The sequence below is a fragment of the Poeciliopsis prolifica genome, unplaced genomic scaffold (assembly GCF_027474105.1).
Source record: "Poeciliopsis prolifica strain line A6 unplaced genomic scaffold, Auburn_PproV2 SCAFFOLD127, whole genome shotgun sequence".
Taxonomy (NCBI): domain Eukaryota; kingdom Metazoa; phylum Chordata; class Actinopteri; order Cyprinodontiformes; family Poeciliidae; genus Poeciliopsis; species Poeciliopsis prolifica.
Window position 1 is genome coordinate 235,001 of NW_026562502.1, and position 22,310 is coordinate 257,310.

General features: G+C 49.9%; 1 pseudogene; it reads right to left on the reverse strand.

The window, feature by feature from the left end:
* Positions 1 to 22,310, reverse strand: part of LOC129355230 (sodium channel protein type 4 subunit alpha-like) — a 112,111-nt pseudogene that overhangs the window by 30,121 nt on the left and 59,680 nt on the right.

A 22,310-nucleotide genomic window follows, 5' to 3' on the forward strand; every position in this document is an offset into this window, starting at 1 on the left:
TGTTGTTTGGTTTATTTGGGATATTTACAAAGTCTTCCAACATTTAACAATTAAAGTGTTTCATTGAAATTTAAAGTTTATTTGATAATATGTTCTTACATTATTATTATTAGTAAGCCATTAGCTGAAAATAAAAATCTGGTATAATTTATCGTCCAGTAATATTTTTATCCTGACAGGAAAACACATTTAATAGGTCGACTGAAGAGACCAGAACCAGAACCAGAACCTCAGCAGCCAGAAACGCTGCAAACATTCAACTAGAGGAGCACCGGTTTATCATCCGCCAGGTTTATCATCCGGTCCGTTTATTGTCCGGCCGATTTCCTTAATTTTGTGAGATCTCTGATTAGCAGATACTTAAATGTGAAGTTGATCTGATCTTCCTCTGTAAAGGTTTAAAAATCAGCTGCTGTCTCTCTGCTCTGCAGTGAGTTTGTCTGTTAGCCCCGCCCACCAGCTTAGCCCCGCCCACCTTAGCCCCGCCCACCAGCTTATGTCTGAACAGTAACAATAGTCGCTCCTCTGTTTCCAACTCAGTGACTTTAGTATATTTAGAAAAGTTTCAGACAAAAACATCTCGGTATCGGCCAAAGTCAGAATCGGCAGGTTTTTCTTTTTAAAGATCAGGAACCAGCCAGGAAACTGGAATCAGTGCATCCCTACTTTACACCCAGCACAGCCCAAACCGGGTCCATCTGGTCCGGTTCAGAAGCAGCAGCTTCTCCCCCTGGCGGCCCCCAGAGGAACTCACCACCAGGTTTCCGATAACCATGACCAGCATGAAGACGAGGATGCAGAGCGGCTGCCCCGCCACCTCCATGCAGTCCCACATGGTCTCGATCCACTCGCCGCACAGAACCCGGAACACGATGAGAAGGAGTGGAAGAAGTCCTTCATGTGCCAGCGGGGGAGGACGCAGTCTTTGGAGATCTTACACACACACTCCTGCAGGAACACAGCAGGGGTCAGACAGGCGCCGGCGTCCGGCCCGGCCACCGGGGGGCGACGGCGGCCCACCTGGTAGTTCTTTCCGAACAGCTGCATCCCCACCACGGCGAAGATGAAGACGATGATGGCGAGGACCAGCGTCAGGTTGCCCAGGGCGCCCATGGAGTTCCCGATGATCTTGATGAGCGTGTTTGAGGGTCGGCCAGGAGCGGCCAGCTTAAAAACACGCAGCTAGGGCAGAACAGGAGGCAGGGGTCAGAGGTCAACAGCTGGTAACAACAAGAAGAAAAACTTTTCATTTATGATTCAATCGACTCCGACTGACTGGATGCAGATCATATAGATCTGAAATACAAAATGAGCAGCAGCTCCAAAATATCAGGAAGTGGACGACAGCAGGGCATTCTGGGTAAATCCAACCAGAGCTAACATGTTAACCTAGCGCTAGCAGCTGAAATGGCGCTGGTCTTCAGCCAAAGACTAAAGAGAAATCACTAAACTCTGACGCCTCCATCTTGTTTCATCTGGTGAAACAGGAAGTTGCTCTCAGCGTCTTCAGAGGTTTTAGTGTCGTTTCCTGCAGTGGTTGTTGGTGCAGCGCCCCCACAGGCCAGGAGGGGAACAGGCTGGTTGGACTCAGAGAAGCTGGAGGTGGAGCAGATGTTCTGGTTCCAGTAGAACCGGGTCGACCGGACCGTCAGGAGGAAAAACATCCTTAGAGACTTTTAAAGCAAATATGAGTAACATGTTGAAAAAGAAGCAGAAAATCTCCGGTTATCTTGGATATATCAGCAGAATGGAGATTTTTTCTTCTCTTGCAGCATCTATCAGGTCACATAAATCAGAGAAGAAGAAAAAGGATCTGCAGATGCAACCAGTGAGGATGAGGAGAATGAAGGGGTTTCATCATGGGGGTCCTGCAGGAAGACGCAGATCCTCAGAGTGACACTTCCTGAGATCAGTGAGGACAGATGAAGATCCGAGTTGCTGCCGACGCCTCCGCTCCGCTCTGCCTGGTCGGGTCAGAAACTGGCCACAGCTGGACTTTTGGGCTAAATGACATCACTCTGCACCAACCAATCGGCACGCACCGCCAACCCAAACGTCTCAGAGGGAATCACTTGTCATCTGGTTCTGTTTTCCACTAACAGAAACCCAAACGGTTCAGGCAGGATCAGTGGCTAGCATGCGGGTGCTGCGCTAGAGCGGGCGCCAAAATGAAACATGATTGCTAGTTGTTATAGTCTGTGTTTAGCAGCAGTTTGTGTGAGCGATGTGATGCACAGCGGCTGCCAGGACGTACCAGGCGGAAGGAGCGCAGGACGCTGAGCCCTTCCACATCAGACAATCCGAGCTCCATGAGGCTGAGGCACACGATGATGCTGTCGAAGATGTTCCAGCCGGTCTGGAAGTAGTACGGGTCCAAGGCGATGATCTTCAGAACCATCTCTGCTGTGAAGATCCCCGAGAACACCTGAGAGAGCACAGAGGTCACACAGAGGTCACACCGGGGTCACATTGGGGTCACACCGGGTCACATCTGGGTCACACCGGGGTCACACTGGGGTCACACTGGGGTCACACCGGGGTCACACCGGGGTCACACTGGGGTCACACCGGGGTCACACCGGGGTCACACTGGGGTCACACTGGGGTCACACCGGGGTCACACTGGGGTCACACCGGCGTCACACCGGGGTCACATCTGGGGTCACACCAGTGTCACACCGGGGTCACACCGGGGTCACATTGGGGTCACACCGGGTCACATCTGGGGTCACACTGGGGTCACATTGGGGTCACACCAGTGTCACACCGGGGTCACATTGGGGTCACACCGGGGTCACATCTGGGGTCACACCTGGGGTCCAGCCCAGTAGAGAGGAAGCTGATTCAGGTATTTACGGTTCTGACCATGCAGACGGTCAGAATGTCTTCAGAACCAAACTGCCGGGTTCTGGACAGACTTCGGTTCACAGCAGCACCGACCCACAGAGACCATCTGAATACATCTAAAGTTCTGAGTCCCCACCAACCGGTCCGGTTCTCCAGAACTCCTGAAGCAGAACAACCGCGACTCGTGTTGCCAGGCAACCTGTCAACCGAAACGCTCGCCAGCGAGGCAGCAGACCCTGCTGACCCCTGCTGACCCCTGCTGACCCCCGCTGACCCCCGCTGACCCCTGCTGACCCCGCTGACCCCTGCTGACCCCTGCTGACCCCTGCTGACCCCTGATGACCCCTGCTGACCCCTGCTGACCCTTCTGGAGTCCAGAATGTTCAGCTGCTTATCGGATCAAAAATCCTTTAAATGTTCTTATTTTTTAATTTGCATAACTTCCACTGTGTTGATTTAGTTCAGTTGATTTAGTTCAGTTGATTTAGTTCAGTTGATTTAGTTCAGTTGATTTAGTTCAGTTGATTTGGTTCAGTTCTGCAGTTACTTCAACATCACAACTTCATTTCAGATTTGTCATTTTATTTTAAATTTGTTTTTCATGCAGTAAAGATCATTTTTAATTCACTGAATTTACAAAACTGCTGCTTTTGGGGAAACAAATCTTGTTTTTGTGTTTTGTCTGAATAGAAAGATGTAACTACATTAATTTAAAATGAATAATGTTTATAAAATAGTATGAACACCAGAAGTGATGCAGTGCAGATAGTAACTGCATCAGGCTGTAACCAGACATGTGACCCTGAGAGGATGAGCAGGAATAGAGAAAAAATAGAAAAATTCGTCCATTCAGTCGCTTCCTCATGTTTCATATTTTCAAGGCTCTGCAGATCAGATCCAGGTTCTGTAACTGATAAGAATATTTGGGTCCATTTCATAGAATCAGAGGAATAAAACTCAGATGTATAGATGAATGTTTGTGTCAGTGGAGAGAGAGCGACACTGAGCCTCGCTGTGACGCCCGGAACGACGCCTGAAGCTGCTGAACGACGAGCCACAGGGCCAGAAGGTCAGGAGGTCAGGAGGTTAGAAGGTCAGGAGGTCAGGAGGTCAGGAGGTCAGAAGGTCAGGAGGTCAGGAGGTCAGAGGTCAGAGGGCTGCAGCAGCGGTGGCTGCAGCGGTGGCTGCAGCGGTGGCTGCAGCAGCTGAAATGTTACTGTACACAGTTAGCATGTAGCCCCACGCCACTCGGCTGGGAGTCACGCTGCTGCTGCTAGCATGCACACTGCATCCGCTTCATGGATACGGAAACCAAGGCGACACCATCATGAATCCATCTCTAGGGTTTCCATGGAAACCAGCAGGACGCTCTGATCAACAACGCGAGGAAAACCTCCAGCAATGATTCACATTACCGTCCATCAATCAGAGAAGGGGTCGAAGGTCATCGTCTCAAACTGACCTAAACATGTGCCGAGGCGACCCCGTGACCTCGATGGACAGAAGCAACAATGCAGAGAAAAACTGGACCAAGAAACTCCATGAAGACCAGAGAGGAAAACCAGCAGGACCAGTTTAACGCACAGATACTGGCTACATGCTACAGCTGTTAGCATCACTGTGTGTGTTAGCATGTGTCTGTGTTAGCATGTCTATGTGTTAGCATGTCTGTGTGTTAGCATCTATGTGTTAGCATGTGTGTGTTAGCATGTCTGTGTGTTAGCATGTGTGTGTGTGTTAGCATCTGTGTGTTAGCATGTGTGTGTGTTAGCATGACTGTGTGTTAGCATGTCTGTGTGTTAGCATCTGTGTGTTAGCATGACAGTGTGTTAGCATGTCTGTGTGTTAGCATGTGTGTGTGTTAGCATGACTGTGTGTTAGCATGACTGTGTGTTAGCATCTGTGTGTTAGCATGTGTGTGTTAGCATGACTGTGTGTTAGCATGTCTGTGTGTTAGCATGTGTGTGTTAGCATGACTGTGTGTTAGCATGTGTGTGTGTTAGCATGACTGTGTGTTAGCATGACTGTGTGTTAGCATGTCTGTGTGTTAGCATGTGTGTGTGTTAGCATGTGTGTGTGTTAGCATGACTGTGTGTTAGCATGACTGTGTGTGTATTTAGAGATGTGTTTAGTTCTTCTTCAGGGCAGTATGTATGTTGTATATGTTTGTGTTCTCATGTCAGTGTGTGTTTTAGGATCAGTGTGTGCGCGCGTGTGTGTGTGTCTGTGTGTGTGTCTGTGTGTGTGTGTATGTGTGTGTGTGTGTGTGTGTGTGTGTGTGTGTGTGTGTGTGTGTGTGAAGCCTCCAGGATGATCTCGTCTCGCCTCGGGGGCTCATTAGCTCTGCAGTGCGTTGATTAGCTTCTCCTCATGATTACTGACATCAGGAAGAACTCTCACACATGATGATGATGATGATGATGATGATGATGAAGAGGAGGAGGCGGGTCAGGGTCAGAATGTTCTCTAATGGTTCTAATAAACCTGGATCTATCTGATCCGGTTCTAGCTCACAGAATTAGTTCATGTTTCCAGTTTAACTCATCTACACTCAGAATGTCAGTTTATCATTTTTACTTCTGCTCTCTCGTTACATGTTGATGTTTTTGCATATGGTGTCGTGTCTTTCCGCTCATGTTTCTCTGACGTCGGTCCGACTGATGCTAACGAAGTTAAACTCGGCTCAGCTGTCAAACATCAGCAGCAGCTGCTGCTTCCCTGCAACCAAAAGCATCAGTGAGCAGAAAAACTCGCTGCTTTATGCAACTCAGTAAATATGAAACTATGAGCTTCAAAAGGCCTCAGCTGAATGAAATCAAACACCTTCCTGTTCGCCAAGTCAAAGCAATAGATTTACAGATGTTTTCCATTAAAAATGCTAAAAAACTGCAAAAGAATTTATTTTAGTTTATTTTATTTAGCAACAAAAATGAGAACTTTCTTCTGAGTAGGGATGTTGTGGCCTAATCAAAGTAAAAATAACATTTATGAAGATCTCATTCTAAAAACCCATAAAAGATGTGAAACATCATCAGCTTCACGTTCTGAAAGTTAAACCGAACTGTTCTCAAACTGAAGTCAAGGCCACATGAATGCATTCCACGGGCCACAGATGGCCCTCGGGCCGCACTTTGAGCCCCTGCCTCATATAAAACCTTCCTGAACTAATCTGAACAAACTTAATGTTTCTAATGAGGAGCGGCAGGAATGTGTGTGATGGAACTGAAATTAAGTTTTATAAAGACGACATTTAGTTTGGACTGATGTTACAGGAACAAACTGGATCGAAAATGATCTGTAGATCAATATCTATAGATCAGTATCAATAAATACTGATCTACAGTCCAGCAGCTGATGGTTCTGATCCGGTTCCTCTGGTTTATGACAGTTTGACTTCCTCTAACTTTCTGATTCACTGAAGGAGGAAAGAAACACAACTGAGCAGCAGCTACATTCACATCACAGTGTGTGTGTGTGTGTGTGTGTGTGTGTGTGTGTGTGTGTGTGTGTGTGTGTGTGTGTGTGGGGGGGGGTGTGTAGGTGTGTGTGTGTGTGTGTGTGTGTATTGGTGTGTGTGTGTGTGTGTGTGTGTGTGTGTGTGTGTGTGTGTGTGTGTGTGTGTGTGTGTGTGTGTGTGTGTGTGTGCTGTAGGCTCCTGAACAGGGATGTTGACATCAGCACTCACTAATAACAGTAACATCAGCAGAGAGAGGATGACTATATGAGGAAGACGTGTGATTATTTTTGTCACAACCAGGCAGATGTAATGAGTAAGCAGCACTACAATACACACACACACACACACACACACACACACACACACACACACACACACACACACACACACACACGCAGGCGGCTGCAGGCTGCAGCAGACGATCATTAAGCAGAATGTTCTGAGGTTTCGTTCTTCTTGTTTTAACTTCATTAAATCGTCTCTGATTTAATCTGAACAACATTAAACCAACATTTCCTGTTTTATCGTTGAACTTCCTCAGTGCCTCTGAGCAAACACCGACGTCCGTCAGAGGACTGAAGATATCAACCTGCTAAAACTTATTCATTTTCTTTCTTGACAGATTTATTTTGAAGTGTTTTTTTTGTTCCTTTTGTTTTAATTTTTCCATAAAATATATAATTACATCAGTTTCAATTGTTGAAAAACTACATTTTTGTTCTGCTGATGAAATTATTTGTTTTTGAATCACGGCTCCATTTTATCAGAATCGGTGGCTAAACACCACAGGAAGCCTCTAACCAGAGGGAGCGTCTCACCCTGACCTTTGACCTCTGACCTTAGGGAAGCTTAGCAGCATCAACACTTTCCTCCTAACTTTCAAGACTTTCTCGTCTCCAAACCAAGACAAAGCTTCCAGGAAACGTGTCGCAGCAGCTGCTCTGTCATCTGAAGGCGCTGCTGGACCGGCGCTGCTGGAAATGAAATAAGTGGAAGATCTCTGGTGAAAACAGAATCAGCTCGGCCTCCAAACATAAATCAGGATGTCAGGAAACACAGGCATTAAAGGTTAGCGGTGCTCAGCGCAGGTCGGCTGCTTCTCTGCGGATAAAAGCCTCCTCTGAATGTTGGAGGTGTTTGCTCGGACGGAAATATTGAAACGCAGAGAGCGCCGCTGAAAAGCAAACAGCGAGCGCATTAGCTGACATTGATTGTGTCAGCAGGGAGGCGTCCTGACATGATCCAGCTTACATAACCCTCAGAGGCGCCGCAGCCCACAGAAAGGCCACCGAAATGCTAAGCAAACATCTGCCGGGATTAGAGGTTTGATCCGCTAAGGAACTTCAGACTTCAACCTTTCTGAGCCACACAACAACTCCAAAGTGCTTACGCTGCAGAAACGGCGGCCGCATCAAACAGGAAGCGAGGCGACAGCGGCGTTACATAATCCACCGACAACAGGAAGAGGCCTGAGGGCCGCCGGCGCTAACACCCAGCAACATGGGAGAAATCAGCACTGATTGGATATCATCTGCTTCATAAAAGACCTTAGAGGCGCTTAGCAACCATCAGGTTCGTCTACCATCACAAACGTAAACATGGGGACGTTTCCTAAACTTAGAATGATCGATCGGAACCAGGATTTTAAATCTGTTCTGAGTCAAACTCACCATCAGTGGAACATGAAGCTCGTCTCTCTGAAGCAGCAGCGTACCACGACAGGCCCCTGCTCCACAGGTTGAACCACACAGCTGCAGGTCGCTTCTACTTTTAAACCTCGTTAGCATTTGGTTTCCTCAGCTGAGGCCGGCTGACACACCGGCTCTGCCCAGGTGTGCAGCGCTCTGGCCCAGGGCCGTTAACACCTCAGGTGAACCAATTAGCATAACCAACGATCGGCGGCCTGAAGGCCGTCTGTGGGGTCAAACCGCGCGGCTAGTCATGAGCTGACCCGCTTCTGTCAGCTCCAATACGCTGACTCACCTCCAAACATTCCTGGTTTAACTAGAAACGCAGCAGGTCAGGATTATTTTCATCCCGAGGTCTGAGAGGCTTGCAGCTCGTTTCACACCAGGTTTCTTCTTCTTCTGTCACTTCCAACCAACATCAGCCTCCTCAACGGCTTCAAAGTTAGTTTGGTGAAAAACTCCTGCAGCAAATCCTCTACAGACTGACCCAGTTCAGCCACATGGACCAGAAAATAGACTGACCCCTCCAGAAACCTGGACCAGAACCCAGAAAATAGACTGATCCCATTCTGAACCAGAACCCAGAAAATAGACTGATCCCATTCTGAACCAGAACCCAGAAAATAGACTGATCCCATTCTGAACCAGAACCCAGAAAATAGACTGATCCCATTCTGAACCAGAACCCAGAAAATAGACGGATCCCATTCTGAACCAGAACCAGACGTTCAACTACAGAAAACCCAGAAGATGCTGGACCCAGAAATACAACCATTACATCCATCCCTCCCTCCCTCCCTCCCTCCCTCCCTCCCTCCTCCACCCATCCCTCCTCCCTCCCTCCCTCCACCCATCCCTCCCTCCCTCCCTCCCTCCCTCCACCCATCCCCTCCCTCCCTCCCTCCCTCCCTCCCTCCCTCCCTCCCTCCCTCCACCCATCCCTCCTCCCTCCCTCCCTCCATCCATCCCTCCTTCCCTCCCTCCCTCCATCCACCCATCCCTCCATCCCTCCTACCAGGTTTCCGATGCTCAGCATCCCGTTGAACTCGTCCGTCATTGGGTAATGCTCCATGGCCATGAAGAGCGTGTTGAGGACGATGCAGACGGTGATGGCCAGGTCCAGGAAGGGGTCCATCACCATGATCTTCACCAGCTGTTTCAGCCGCAGCCAGGAGGGGGAGCACTCCCACACCAGGTATCGGTGGGCGAACACGTACCAGCAGGGGTGGCACTTCTTATTGGACTCCTCCAGTTCTGTAAAGATGGAGACGCACAGCAGCTCTTTATCTGCTAATCAGTGAAACATTTCCAGATGTTTCTCCACAGCAGCAGAGGAGTTTGCAGTTTATGGGTCAGAAGTTTGTTTTAAGTCCAGACTGGAGGGATTTCATCCTGGAGTAAGGCGGCGGCGGGGCGGAGATGAATCAGAGAGGACAGCAGTGGGTTTTTGTGTTTTCCTGTATAATGATCTGTTCTCTAAAGCAGCGAGCGCGGGGGGAGACGGTGACTCAGCTCAGCCAACAAACACACACAGGAGGCTGATTGCATGGTAAATGAGGGTGACCACGCTGCCACACTCCTTCTCCTCTCTTTCATTCAGTTTCTGTGCATCCCGCTCCTCTCTGACAAACAAAGCGCTCGTTCCCCTGAGGACGGCGGAGCCACAACAAACCCAGACTCTCTTACACAACCCAGTTGAGCTCAATCTGCTGCCGTCCGCCGCCTGCTGGGCGGCTTCCTGGATTCTGACATGTTTCTGGTTCTTCTTGCAGTTCTGCATAATGTTGCATTAATACCACCATTTTATTGTGTTCTGTTTATGCGGCTCGGTTTACTGTCTTCTTTCTGTGGATTTTCTTTCTGGACTTTAGTATCGCGCCGGTTCTGAGTCATTCCATCAGTTTGGAAACGATTTTAACTGAAGTCGATTTCAATTTGTTGAGCTTCTCCATAAAGACTTTCTCTGTCCAGATTTAAGCTTCGCCTGTTGGATAGATGGACGGACCGGCAGCAGATTCTGCAATACTTTGGTCTACAGAGGATTCAGGACTTTCAGGAAATTGGGCCTCTGTTTCTTTAAAAGCTCCTGCTGGTCCTGAAGCTCCGCCCCCAGGAAGTCGTCCCACAAGGTGACCCTGTTAGTTTCGTGTGTCATAAAGCTGCCAAACTCCTTTTTAATGTAGGCAGCGATATCCTTCTCTATGTTGTACTTCTACATTTGCTAATTGCTGCTGGCTAGTCTGAAGGAGCTGAGTGGGGGAGGAGCAACGTCTGGAAGGCGGGGCTAGGTCCACTCAGCTGTTTTGAATGGTTGCCATAGAGATTAAAGAGTTCCTCAAACATGCATGAAAGAATCAAATCAAAGCTTTTTGTTTGTTTCTGAGTGAAAAACATAAAAGCATGTTTGGCTAAAGGAGCTGATTCTGCGTGACGCTGTCCCTTTAAGAGCAGCGCTGCAGATGAAGGCGTGGCCGCGGCGCAGCTCCTCACCCTCCATGACGTCGGTCAGGTAGCTGGCGGCGCTCATGGCCCTCCCCCTCCGCTCTGACCCCTGGGTGGACGAAGGTCGAGGCAGCAGCATGGTGCTGAGCTCCGTGGTGGACGTCGGGACCTGAGACACAGAGGAGACGTTAGCCTGTTCCTGTTCCTGTTCCTGTTCCTGCCGGACAGGAAGCTCGTTTCCCTCCTGCTCATTCAGCAACATGCTCTCTTCTTTCTGTCAGGTCAAGCAGCACGACGCGCTGCTTGGAGTTCAATAGATGAGAGAAATGGATGTGGAGCTCAGGCTGGAGGAGAAAAGGACTGCTGAGGTTTTCAGATGAGCTGAGAAACATCCACACAACTCCAACATGAAAACCTGCTGCAGGATTCATGAAACAAAAAGTTCAGAGAACGAGAGAAAATAACGAGAGAGAAAAGAACGAGAGAGAAAAGAACGAGAGAGAAGAAGGAGAGAAAAGAACGAGGGAGAGAAGAACGATGAAAAACTCCCATAAGCCCATGGGCTCCAGCTGGAGACCTGCTTCCTGCAGTCAGACGTGTCCTGTAGGAAGCAGAAACCATTAAAGGACTTTTAATGGTCTCTGTCATTTCAGATGACCTTTGACCTCCAGAGAGGAAGAGGACTAATTCAAGTGAAACTTTTCATGTTTCCATCATGTTTCTACCAGCTGCTCTGTTATTAGAGCTCAGAAAATCAGTGAATGAATCTGATTATTGATCATCTGCTCACATTAATTAGAATCAAACTAGGATTTACAGCCATACTCTTAATCCAAATCCAATTAATATCAGGTTATTAAATTTACATCCACACTTATGATTTTATAACTTGTGACCTGCAGTTTCTGTATCAAATATAATGAAATATCTGGTTTCAGATATAAATCTGACCATGAAGCTGGACATGTTGCCTTGTGGGCAACAGGAAGTGGGATCCAAACACACTTCCTGTTTGTGGACAGATAGCTGCTGCTGAGCTTCACAGAAAAGCTTCCAATAAAATCCTTGCTAAGTTGTTTTTGATAAACTGTTTGATAAAGTCGCCAAAAACAGCGACAGTCACTAACCCCTTTTAGCTCCTCCCCTGCCACGCCCATAAGCCCAGAGGCTCCGCCCATAAGCCCATAGGCTCCGCCCATAAGCCCAGAGGCTCCGCCCATAAGCCCAGAGGCTCCGCCCATAAGCCCATAGGCTCCGCCCATAAGCCCAGAGGCTCTGCCCATAAGCCCAGAGGCTCCGCCCATAAGCCCATAGGCTCCGCCCATAAGCCCAGAGGCTCCGCCCACCTCGTTGGTTTCACTAGGTTTGTTTCCTTTATTACATAAAACCCATCGTCTTGTGATGAATCCATTCAGCCACTACCTGAATAGATTCCCAGGTAATGAATGCAACAGTCCAACTTGACAAAGTTCTCCAGAACTTCTCCCACATTAGCGCTGTGTGGACGAACCTCAGCGCTCCCAGGTGAGTCTCTGACCTCTCGGTGACCTTCACCTGCTCAGGTGTAATTGCATAACGCTTCCTGTAAGGACACGGGTCATGAAGGTCGGCGCCCACGCCGCCTCCGTCCCGTCTGCCGCCGCAGGGAAGCACCGGCAGGGAAACTCTGTGGCGGCGGCGAACTCCCACTGGCTCTCGCTCGGCTTCCTGCGGCGGCCGCGGGTCGCCATGGTGACATTTCTCTGCTAATAAAGCATGTGCTGTCTGCGTCCGCCTCCCACTCAGAGCTGCAGGACGCGGCTCTGAGCTGATGGAGGCAGAACGCTTTGTGTCACAACATGACACCGTAACCCGAGCTCAGGCCAGCAGAACTCCCACTCAGCCCCGGCAGCGCAGGGAACGTTTCCAGGACGGGTTTGACCGGCCCAACACGGAGGAATCAGAGGTTCTGATGGAACCTGGAAATCAGAGGTTCTGATGGAACCTGGAAATCAGAGGTTCTGATGGAACCTGGAAATCAGAGGTTCTGATGGAACCCGGAAATCAGAGGTTCTGATGGAACCTGGAAATCAGAGGTTCTGATGGAACCTGGAACGCCTGAGACGGGATCCGGACTCAACCAGAAACACCAACATCAGCAGTTCCTCCCAACCTTTCATCCGGTTCAACACCAACGTCTGGTTGGGTTTCATGTGACTGAGCAGGTCAGAGAAGAACAAAACAGAAACACAAAATCTGAAAAGTGTGGTGTGCTTTGGTTTCTGTCCCCCTTTTATCTGGTACCCAAAACAAAAATAAGTGAAACTAAACCTCCAGAAGCTCCGAATCAGAACCATAGAAACCAGAGAAAAGTAGCAAACTCAGTTGAACTTTCTGACCAACATGTGATGAATATTCTGAGACATGGTGGTGGCAGCATCATGATGATGAGGGATGGGGAAACCAGCCCAATCTCATGAAGAAGATGGAGTATTTCAGGTTAAAACGAAATGAAAATCTGTTTGAAGAGCTGAGACTGGAGAGGAGGGAAAAAAATCCATCTATCCATGTGTTAGAATGGCCTAGTCAAAGTCCGGACCTGAATCAGACAAACGCAGCTGCAGCCAGAGGCAGTTCTCCAGTCATGTCCAAACTTAAAGAGTGAGCTGAAGAGAATTGAGGCTCAAAAATTCATTTTGTTTTTAAATTTTAAGTTTTTTTTCTGTTTTTTTTTCTTTTACCAGAAGAAAAACGAACGAACCATTAATTTAATAAAGACTTCTGCAGAAATGCAGCTGTGAATCATTTTAGATCTGAAACATGAACTGCATGTTTGCATTTTTTTGGGAATAAACATCGTCTGAGGAAACCAGACACCAAACTGCCTTTGTGACTCTGAACTGAATAAAAACCGTTTATCGTTGGTCTTTGTGATTCGGTGAATCTGCGACGCTCCAGAAACAGGATTGCATAATCCGCCTGCCGCAGCTTTAAGGTCAGCAGACATGAACAAACGTCGCCACGTTAGCTTCAGCACAAACGATTCGCCGGCTTCGCTCAGCCAAACCTCACATGCGATTTTCATGGAGCGGCATTCCCTGGGGTCGGCCCGGGGTCAAAGGTCACAGTGCTAAAGCTGCTAACGCTCATATGCGATACTGTCAACCTGATATTCACTTCCAGGGACTCCTGGTAGACCTGGAGTACAACATACTTTGACTAGGACCTTTGGACTCATCCATCATGGCGTCGTTAAGGTAAAATCTCCAGAACCAGAACAGACCCACAGTTCAAACTGTTAGACGATCAATTATGCAAATAGAAATTATTCTTAATTTATCATGTGATCGGTTTATTAATTTACTGATTCACTGATTTATTGATTTATTGATTCATTATTTACTCATTTATTGCTTATTGCGACAGGACAAATATAGCACATAAAAATAGTGCTGGGGAAGGACTTGGACTTGTCCTGTTCAGGTTCTGATTCTGTTCAGGTTCTGATTCTGTTCAGGTTCTGATTCTGTTTGTGACTTTGGTCACAGGTGAAACATGAAATAATAACTGATTGATTGATTGATGAAGCAGGTTGGTCAACAGAGCGTCTCTCTGTGTCTCTGTTGGTATGTTTGGGTTCTGGGGGCCGGTGTTATCTGAGCCGGGTGGTGTGTGTGCGTGCGTGTGTATGTGTGTGTGTCCATGATTTCAGAGCGCAGCTATGCGAAGCGTGGATTCAGACGTGTGTGTGTGTGGGTATGTGTGTGTTTGTGTGTGTGTGTGTGTGTGTGTGTCGCGGCTGCCGTGTTTCCAAACTCACGCTCTCCTCCTTGACCTTCTCCATGGTGCAGGCGGGCAGCTGCCCCTGGAGCGGCGGCGGGGAGACCCCGTTCTGGTCCATGGAGACAAACAGCTTCCCGTTGACGTTCAGGGTGGGATAAAACACCTGGAAGGGGGTCAGAAGGCAGAGGTCAGAGGTTAACTAGTCAGACTCGCAGGCTGCCCACGGCAAGGCCTCCATGTTTGAGCTGTGATGTCATAAGGGGGAGGAGCCAAACCAAATGGATCGGCAGCCATGATGGCAGGAAGAGACAGAAAACATTTTCCTGCTAAAACAAGTTTTTTCTTCATTGGCTCAAAAGGTGAATGTTTTATAAACTATGAATAAAATCCGATATTTTAATGTCTCGACCTGCAGGTTTACGGCTTCAACCAAACCTGCAGAAACATTTAAATCTCCTGTTTTTGTTGAGTTTTATCCTAATAAACTTTGCTCTGCAATAAGTCACTGGATGTTTGTGGTTCTGTTTACTATGAAATGGACAAAAAAACTAAATATTAATTGATCTTTTCTGCTTTCCATTGCCGGACTGTATGTCGACCTTTGACCTCCAGTGACGTGTATGCAGCAGGAATCTGTGGCTGTTTGACCTGCTGACCTTCCTTTCGGACCGGCGGCTCACCTGCGAGTTCCTGCTGGCCGTGCTGTAGGTGCTGAGTCGGCGTTTGGGCCAGGGGTTGGTCAGGATGCCGCTGAACGTCCCGCCGCTGTACGTCCTGCCGCCGACGCCGTCCACCACGTCGCCGGGAACGCTGAACTCGTCGTCCGCCATCTCGCCTTCCGACCCTCGGCTCCTCAGCCGGAAGTTAAAGATGGACGACACCTGACTGCTTCGTCGCGTCCGCGTGGAGAAGGAGCGAGCGAGGAGAGGATGGAGGGCCTGGCGGCGCAAAGCCGTGAGGCTTTTATTCTGAAAGGGCGAAGCCCTGCGCCGGTTCAGACTCACCTTTCCCCCGTCCATCAAGTCCACCTGCAGCAGCTTCTCCTCCGACAGGTTCCCCTCCCCGTCGGCCACACCCATCAGCGCCTGGCTCCGCCTCCGCTCCTTGGAGCTGTCCAGCGGCGGCCCAAGAGGCGACAGGTCTGGTGAGGTCAGGGACTCTGAGTCCGGCGGTTTCTGCGCCGCCATCTGGAGGACGGAGGAGTTCCGGTCAAAAGGCCGAAGCGGTTTGGAGGTCGTGACCTGCTGACCCCGACCCACCTGCTGCTCTTTCTTCAGTCTCTCCATGGCCTGCTGGAACTCGCGCTCCTTCTGACACGCCTCGGCGATGGTGGCCTGGTTCTGCTCCTCGTACGCCATGGCGACCACGGCCAGGATCAGGTTGATCAGGTAGAAGGAGCCCAGGAAGATGACCACCACAAAGAACACCATGTAGGTCTTCCCGGCCGAGCGCAGCGTCTGGACCAGACACAGGAAGCAGCGTGTGACATCACTTCCTCTCTTCTGCAGGTCTGATTGACCCAATAACTAAGAACTAATTCCAGCTCTGAGCATCATGAGGGGAAGATGTGATTACATTCATTAAAAATAAACAGATTGTTGGACAGTTTAACCTCAGATTTTAGCTTTTAGCATCTTAATGCACATCCAGGTTTATTAAGTGTTTAAACCTTTAAACTCGAAGCTCAAATCGTTTATTTCTGGGTTACTGATGGGAACAAAGTTCAGTTTCCATTTAACCATGTTGGTTAAATCTTCAGGAGTCACTGAAATGTTTTAACTTCAGGTTATTTCAGACATGAGCTTCTGGCTGTTAGGGTCACAGCAAGTCAGAGCAAGTCACGAGTCAGAGCGAGTCACAGCGAGTCAGAACGAGTCACAACGAGTCAGAGTGAGTCATAGCGAGTCACAGCGAGTCAGAGCGAGTCAGAGCGAGTCACAACGAGTCAGAGCGAGTCACAGCGAGTAACATCGAGTCAGAGCGGGTCACAACGAGTCAGACTGAGTCATAGCGAGTCTTAGCAAGTCAGAGTGAGTCACGAGTCAGAACGAGTCACGAGTCACAACGAGTCAGAGTGAGTCATAGTGAGTCACAGCAAGTCAAAGCGAGTCAGAGCTAGTCGCAGCGAGTCAGAACGAGTCACAACGAGTCAGAATGAGTCATAGCGAGTAACAACGAGTCAGAGGGGGTCAGAACGAGTAACATCGAGTCAGAGCGGGTCACAACGAGTCAGAGTGAGTCATAGCGAATCACAGCGAGTCAGAGCGAGTAACAAGTCAGAGCGGGTCACAACGAGTCACAGCGAGTCAGACTGAGTCATAGCAAGTCAGAGCAAGTCACGAGTCACAGCAAGTCAAAGCGAGTCAGAGCGAGTCGCAGCGAGTCAGAACGAGTCACAACAAGTCAGAGCTGGTCACAACAAGTCACAGCGAGTCAGAGCGAGTCAGACTGAGTCATAGCGAGTCACAGCGAGTAACATCGAGTCAGAGCGGGTCACAACGAGTCACAGCGAGTCAGAGCGAGTAACAAAGAGTCAGAGCTGGTCACAACGAGTCAGACTGAGTCATAGCAAGTCAGAGTGAGTCACGAGTCAGAGCGAGTCACAGCGAGTCAGAACGAGTCACGAGTCAGAGTGAGTCATAGCAAGTAAGAGTGAGTCACGAGTCATAGCGAGTCACAGCAAGTCAAACCGAGTCAGAGTGAGTCATAGCAAGTAAGAGTGAGTCACGAGTCATAGCGAGTCATAGCGAGTCACAGCGAGTCAGAGTGAGTCATAGCGAGTCACAGCGAGTCAGAGTGAGTCATAGCAAGTAACAACGAGTCAGAGCTGGTCACAACGAGTCACAGCGAGTCAGAGCGGGTCACAACGAGTCAGAGCTGGTCACAACGAGTCACAGCGAGTCAGAGCGGGTCACAACGAGTCAGAGCGGGTCACAACTAGTCAGACTGAGTCATAGCGAGTCTTAGCAAGTCAGAGTGAGTCACGAGTCAGAACGAGTCACGAGTCACAACGAGTCAGAGTGAGTCATAGTGAGTCACAGCAAGTCAAAGCGAGTCAGAGCTAGTCGCAGCGAGTCAGAACGAGTCACAACGAGTCAGAATGAGTCATAGCGAGTAACAACGAGTCAGAGGGGGTCAGAACGAGTCACAGCGAGTCAGACTGAGTCATAGCGAGTCTTAGCAAGTCAGAGTGAGTCACGAGTCAGAACGAGTCACGAGTCACAACGAGTCAGAGTGAGTTATAGTGAGTCACAGCAAGTCAAAGTGAGTCAAAGCTAGTCGCAGCTAGTCAGAACTTGTCACAACGAGTCAGAATGAGTCATAGCGAGTAACAACGAGTCAGAGGGGGTCAGAACGAGTCACAGCGAGTCAGACTGAGTCATAGCGAGTAACATCGAGTCAGAGCGGGTCACAACGAGTCAGAGTGAGTCATAGCGAATCACAGCGAGTCAGAGCGAGTAACGAGTCAGAGCGGGTCACAACGAGTCACAGCGAGTCAGACTGAGTCATAGCAAGTCAGAGCAAGTCACGAGTCACAGCAAGTCAAAGCGAGTCAGAGCGAGTCGCAGCGAGTCAGAACGAGTCACAACAAGTCAGAGCTGGTCACAACAAGTCACAGCGAGTCAGAGCGGGTCACAACGAGTCACAGCGAGTCAGACTGAGTCATAGCGAGTCACAGCAAGTAACATCGAGTCAGAGCGGGTCACAACGAGTCAGAGCGAGTCAGAGTGAGTCACAGCGAGTCACAGCGAGTCAGAGCGGGTCACAACGAGTCAGACTGAGTCATAGCAAGTCAGAGTGAGTCACGAGTCAGAGCGAGTCACAGCGAGTCAGAACGAGTCACAACGAGTCAGAGTGAGTCATAACAAGTAAGAGTGAGTCACGAGTCATAGCGAGTCACAGCAAGTCAAACCGAGTCAGAGTGAGTCATAGCGAGTCACAGCGAGTCAGAGCGAGTCACAACGAGTCAGAGCGGGTCACAACGAGTCAGAGTGAGGCTTAGCGAGTCACAGTGAGTCACAGCGAGTCACAGCGAGTCAAAGCGAGTCAGAGCGAGTCACAACGAGTCAGAGCTGGTCACAACGAGTCACAGGGAGTCACAGCAAGTCACAACGAGCGAAAGAGTGGGTCACAACGAGTCACAACGAGTCAGAGTGAGTCATAGCGAGTCACAGAAAATCAAACCGAGTCATAGCGAGTCACAGCGAGTCAGAGCGAGTAACAAAGAGTCAGAGCTGGTCACAACGAGTCACAGCGGGTCAGAACGAGTCACAGCGAGTAACATCGAGTCAGAGCGGGTCACAACGAGTCAGAGTGAGTCATAGCGAGTAACAGCGAGTCAGAGCGGGTCACAACGAGTCAGAGCGAGTCACAGCGAGTCAGAGCAAGTCACAGCGAGTCAGAGCGAGTAACAACGAGTAAGAGCTGGTCACAACGAGTGACAGCGAGTCACAGCGAGTCAGAGCGGGTCACAACGAGTCACAGCGAGTCAGAGTGAGTCATAGCGAGTCACAGCGAGTCAGAGCGAGTCACAGCGAGTCAGAGCGAGTCAGAGCGGGTCACAACGAGTCAGAGTGAGTCACAATGAGTCAGAGCTGGTCACAACCAGTGAGATCGAGTCAGAGTGAGTCATAGCAAGTCACAGCGAGTCAAAGCGAGTCAGAGCGAGTCAGAACGAGTCACAACGAGTCAGAGTGAGTCATAGCGAGTCACAGCGAGTCATAGCGAGTAACATCGAGTCAGAGCGGGTCACAACGAGTCAGAGTGAGTCATAGCAAGTCACAGCGAGTCAGAGCGAGTCACAACGAGTCAGAGTGAGGCATAGCGAGTCACAGCGAGTCATAGCGAGTCAGAGCAAGTCACAACGAGTCAGAGTGAGGCATAGCGAGTCACAGCGAGTCATAGCGAGTCAGAGCAAGTCACAGCGAGTCAGAGCGAGTCAGAGTGAGTCATAGCGAGTCACAGCGAGTCATAGCGAGTCACAGCGAGTCACAGCGAGTCAGAGCAAGTCACAGCGAGTCAGAGCGAGTAACAACGAGTAAGAGCTGGTCACAATGAGTGACAGCGAGTCACAGCGAGTCAGAGCGGGTCACAACGAGTCAGAGCGAGTCAGACTGAGTCATAGCGAGTCACAGCGAGTCAGTGAGAGTCACAGCGAGTCAGAGCGAGTAACAACGAGTCAGAGCGGGTCACAACGAGTCAGAGTGAGTCATAGCGAGTCACAGCGAGTCAGAGCAAGTCACAGCGAGTCAGAGCGAGTCACAGCGAGTCAAAGCGAGTCAGAGTGAGTCATAGCGAGTCACAGCGAGTCAGAGCGAGTCACAACGAATCAGAGTGAGTCATAGCGAGTCACAGCGAGTCAAAGCAAGTCAGAGCTAGTCACAACGAGTCACAACGAGTCACAGCGAGTCAAAGCAAGTCAGAGCGAGTCACAATGAGTCAGAGCTGGTCACAACGAGTCACAGCGAGTCACAGCAAGTCACAACGAGCGAAAGAGCGGGTCACAACGAGTCAGAGTGAGTCAGAGTGAGTCATAGCGAGTCACAGCGAGTCAGAGCGGGTCACAACGAGTCACTGTGACTGAGTCATAGCGAGTCACAGCGAGTCACAGCGAGTCAGAGCAAGTAACAATGAGTCAGAGCGAGTCACAACGAGTCACAGCAAGTCAGAGCGGGTCACAACGAGTCACAGCGAGTCAGAGTGAGTCATAGCGAGTCACAGCGAGTCACAGCGAGTCAGAGTGAGTCACAACGAGTCACAGCGAGTCATAGCGAGTCACAGTGAGTCAGAGCGAGTCAGAGCAAGTCACAGCGAGTCAGAGCGAGTAACGAGTCATAGCTGGTCACAGCGAGTCAGACTGAGTCATAGCGAGTCACAGCGAGTCAGAGCGAGTCACAACGAGTCAGAGTGAGTCACAGCGAGTCAGAGCGAGTAACAACGAGTCAGAGCGGGTCACAACGAGTCAGAGTGAGTCATAGCGAGTCACAGCGAGTCAGAGCGAGTCACAACGAGTCAGAGCTGGTCACAACGAGTCACAGCGAGTCAGAGTGAGTCATAGCGAGTCAAAGCGAATCAGAGCGAGTCACAGTCGGTCACAGCGAGTCACAACGAGTCAGAGTGAGTCATAGCGAGTCACAGCAAGTCAAAGCGAGTCAGAGCGAGTCACAACGAGTCAGAGTGAGTCATCGCGAGTCAAAGCGAGTCACAGCGAGTCAGAGCGAGTCAAAGCGAGTCAGAGCGAGTCAGAGCGGGTCACAACGAGTCAGAGCGGGTCACAATGAGTCAGAGCGAGTCAGAGCGGGTCACAGCGAGTCTGAGCGAGTCAGAGTGGGTCACAGCGAGTCAGAGCGGGTCACAACGAGACAGAGCGAGTCACAGTGAGTCACAGCGAGTCAGAGTGAGTCATAGCGAGTCAAAGCGAATCAGAGCGAGTCACAGTCGGTCACAGCGAGTCACAACGAGTCAGAGTGAGTCATAGCGAGTCACAGCAAGTCAAAGCGAGTCAGAGCGAGTCACAACGAGTCAGAGTGAGTCATCGCGAGTCATCGCGAGTCAAAGCGAGTCACAACGAGTCATAGCGAGTCAAAGCGAGTCAGAGCGAGTCAGAGCGGGTCACAATGAGTCAGAGCGAGTCAGAGCGGGTCACAGCGAGTCTGAGCGAGTCAGAGTGAGTCACAGCGAGTCAGAGTGAATCAGAGCGGGTAACGAGTCACAGTGAGTCAGAGTGAGTCATAGTGAGTCACAACGAGTCACAGCGAGTCAGAGCTGGTCACAGCGAGTCACAGCGAGTCAGAGCGAGTCACAACGAGTCAGAGCGAGTCAAAGCAAGTCAGAGCGAGTCAGCGCGAGTCACAACAAGTCACAGCGAGTCAGAGTGAGTCAGAGCGGGTCACAGCGACTCACAGCGAGTCACAGCAGGTCAGAGCGGGTCACAACGAGTCAGAGCGAGTTAGAGCGGGTCACAGCGAGTCACAATGAGTCAGAGCAGGTCACAGCGAGTCAGAGCGGGTCACAGCGAGTCAGAGCGAGTCAGAGCAAGTCAGAGCGGGTCACAACGAGTCACAGTGGGTCACAGTGAGTCACAGCAGGAAACAGCAAGTCAGAGCGAGTCACAGTGAGTCACAGCAGGTAACAGCGAATCAGAGCGTGTCACAGCAAGTCAGAGCGTGTCACAGTGAGTCAGAGCCTCATTACGTGGTGGTAGAGGTTCTCCCAGTAATCCTGGGTCATCAGCCGGAACAGCGACAGGAAGGCCCAGCCGAACGTGTCGAAGCTGGTGTAGCCGTAGTTTGGGTTTCTGCCCGTCTTCAGGCAGTCAAACCCGTCGGGACACTTCCTGCAACACAGAACCGCAGCAGAGTCAGGGACCGTCCCAGTTCTGGTTCTGACTGGCTCCGCCCTTCATGTCATTAAAACACAAAATGAAAAACTTATAAAACTTAGAAACAATCAAACATTTTATCCCATCATGAAAATCATCAAAACCAAAATGTAAAGATGATCCTGAATCGAAAACATCTTTAACCAGCTGGGTTTTTGTTCTGGATAAAATAAACTCAGGGTTTCGACTGTTTTGCAGTTTTCCAGAAGTTTGTTCCAGAATTGTGGAGAGTAGAAGCTGAATGCAGACCATCTGAACAGGAAGGTCCAGCATGTGTGTGATCTGCAGAGCCGTGTCCAGCATGTGTGTGATCTGCAGAGCCGTTAGCGGCGGCTCTGACTCATTGGTGTGAAAATAAACGGTAAACCTGAGCCAAACGGGACAAGAACATGGATCGATCCTGATTGGATCAAACTTAGACGGATCTGCTGATGTTCCAGTCCATGAACTCAAAACACACACGCACACACACACACACACACACACACACACACACACACCATGAAGAGTGTGTCATTCCTCCACTTCCATCCATCCGTCTCCTGATGAGTGAGTCAACATGGAGGCATGTGAGAGAGTGTGTGTGATGGCTGCGCCGCTTCCGTCACCACAAACCTCAGAGTGTTTGTGTGAATGTGTGTGTGCGAAGTGTCGCAGCATGACAACTAGCGGTTATCTCCAACACACCTCCGTCTGTGTTAATGGAGGGACGCCACTTCAGAAGCAGCACTCA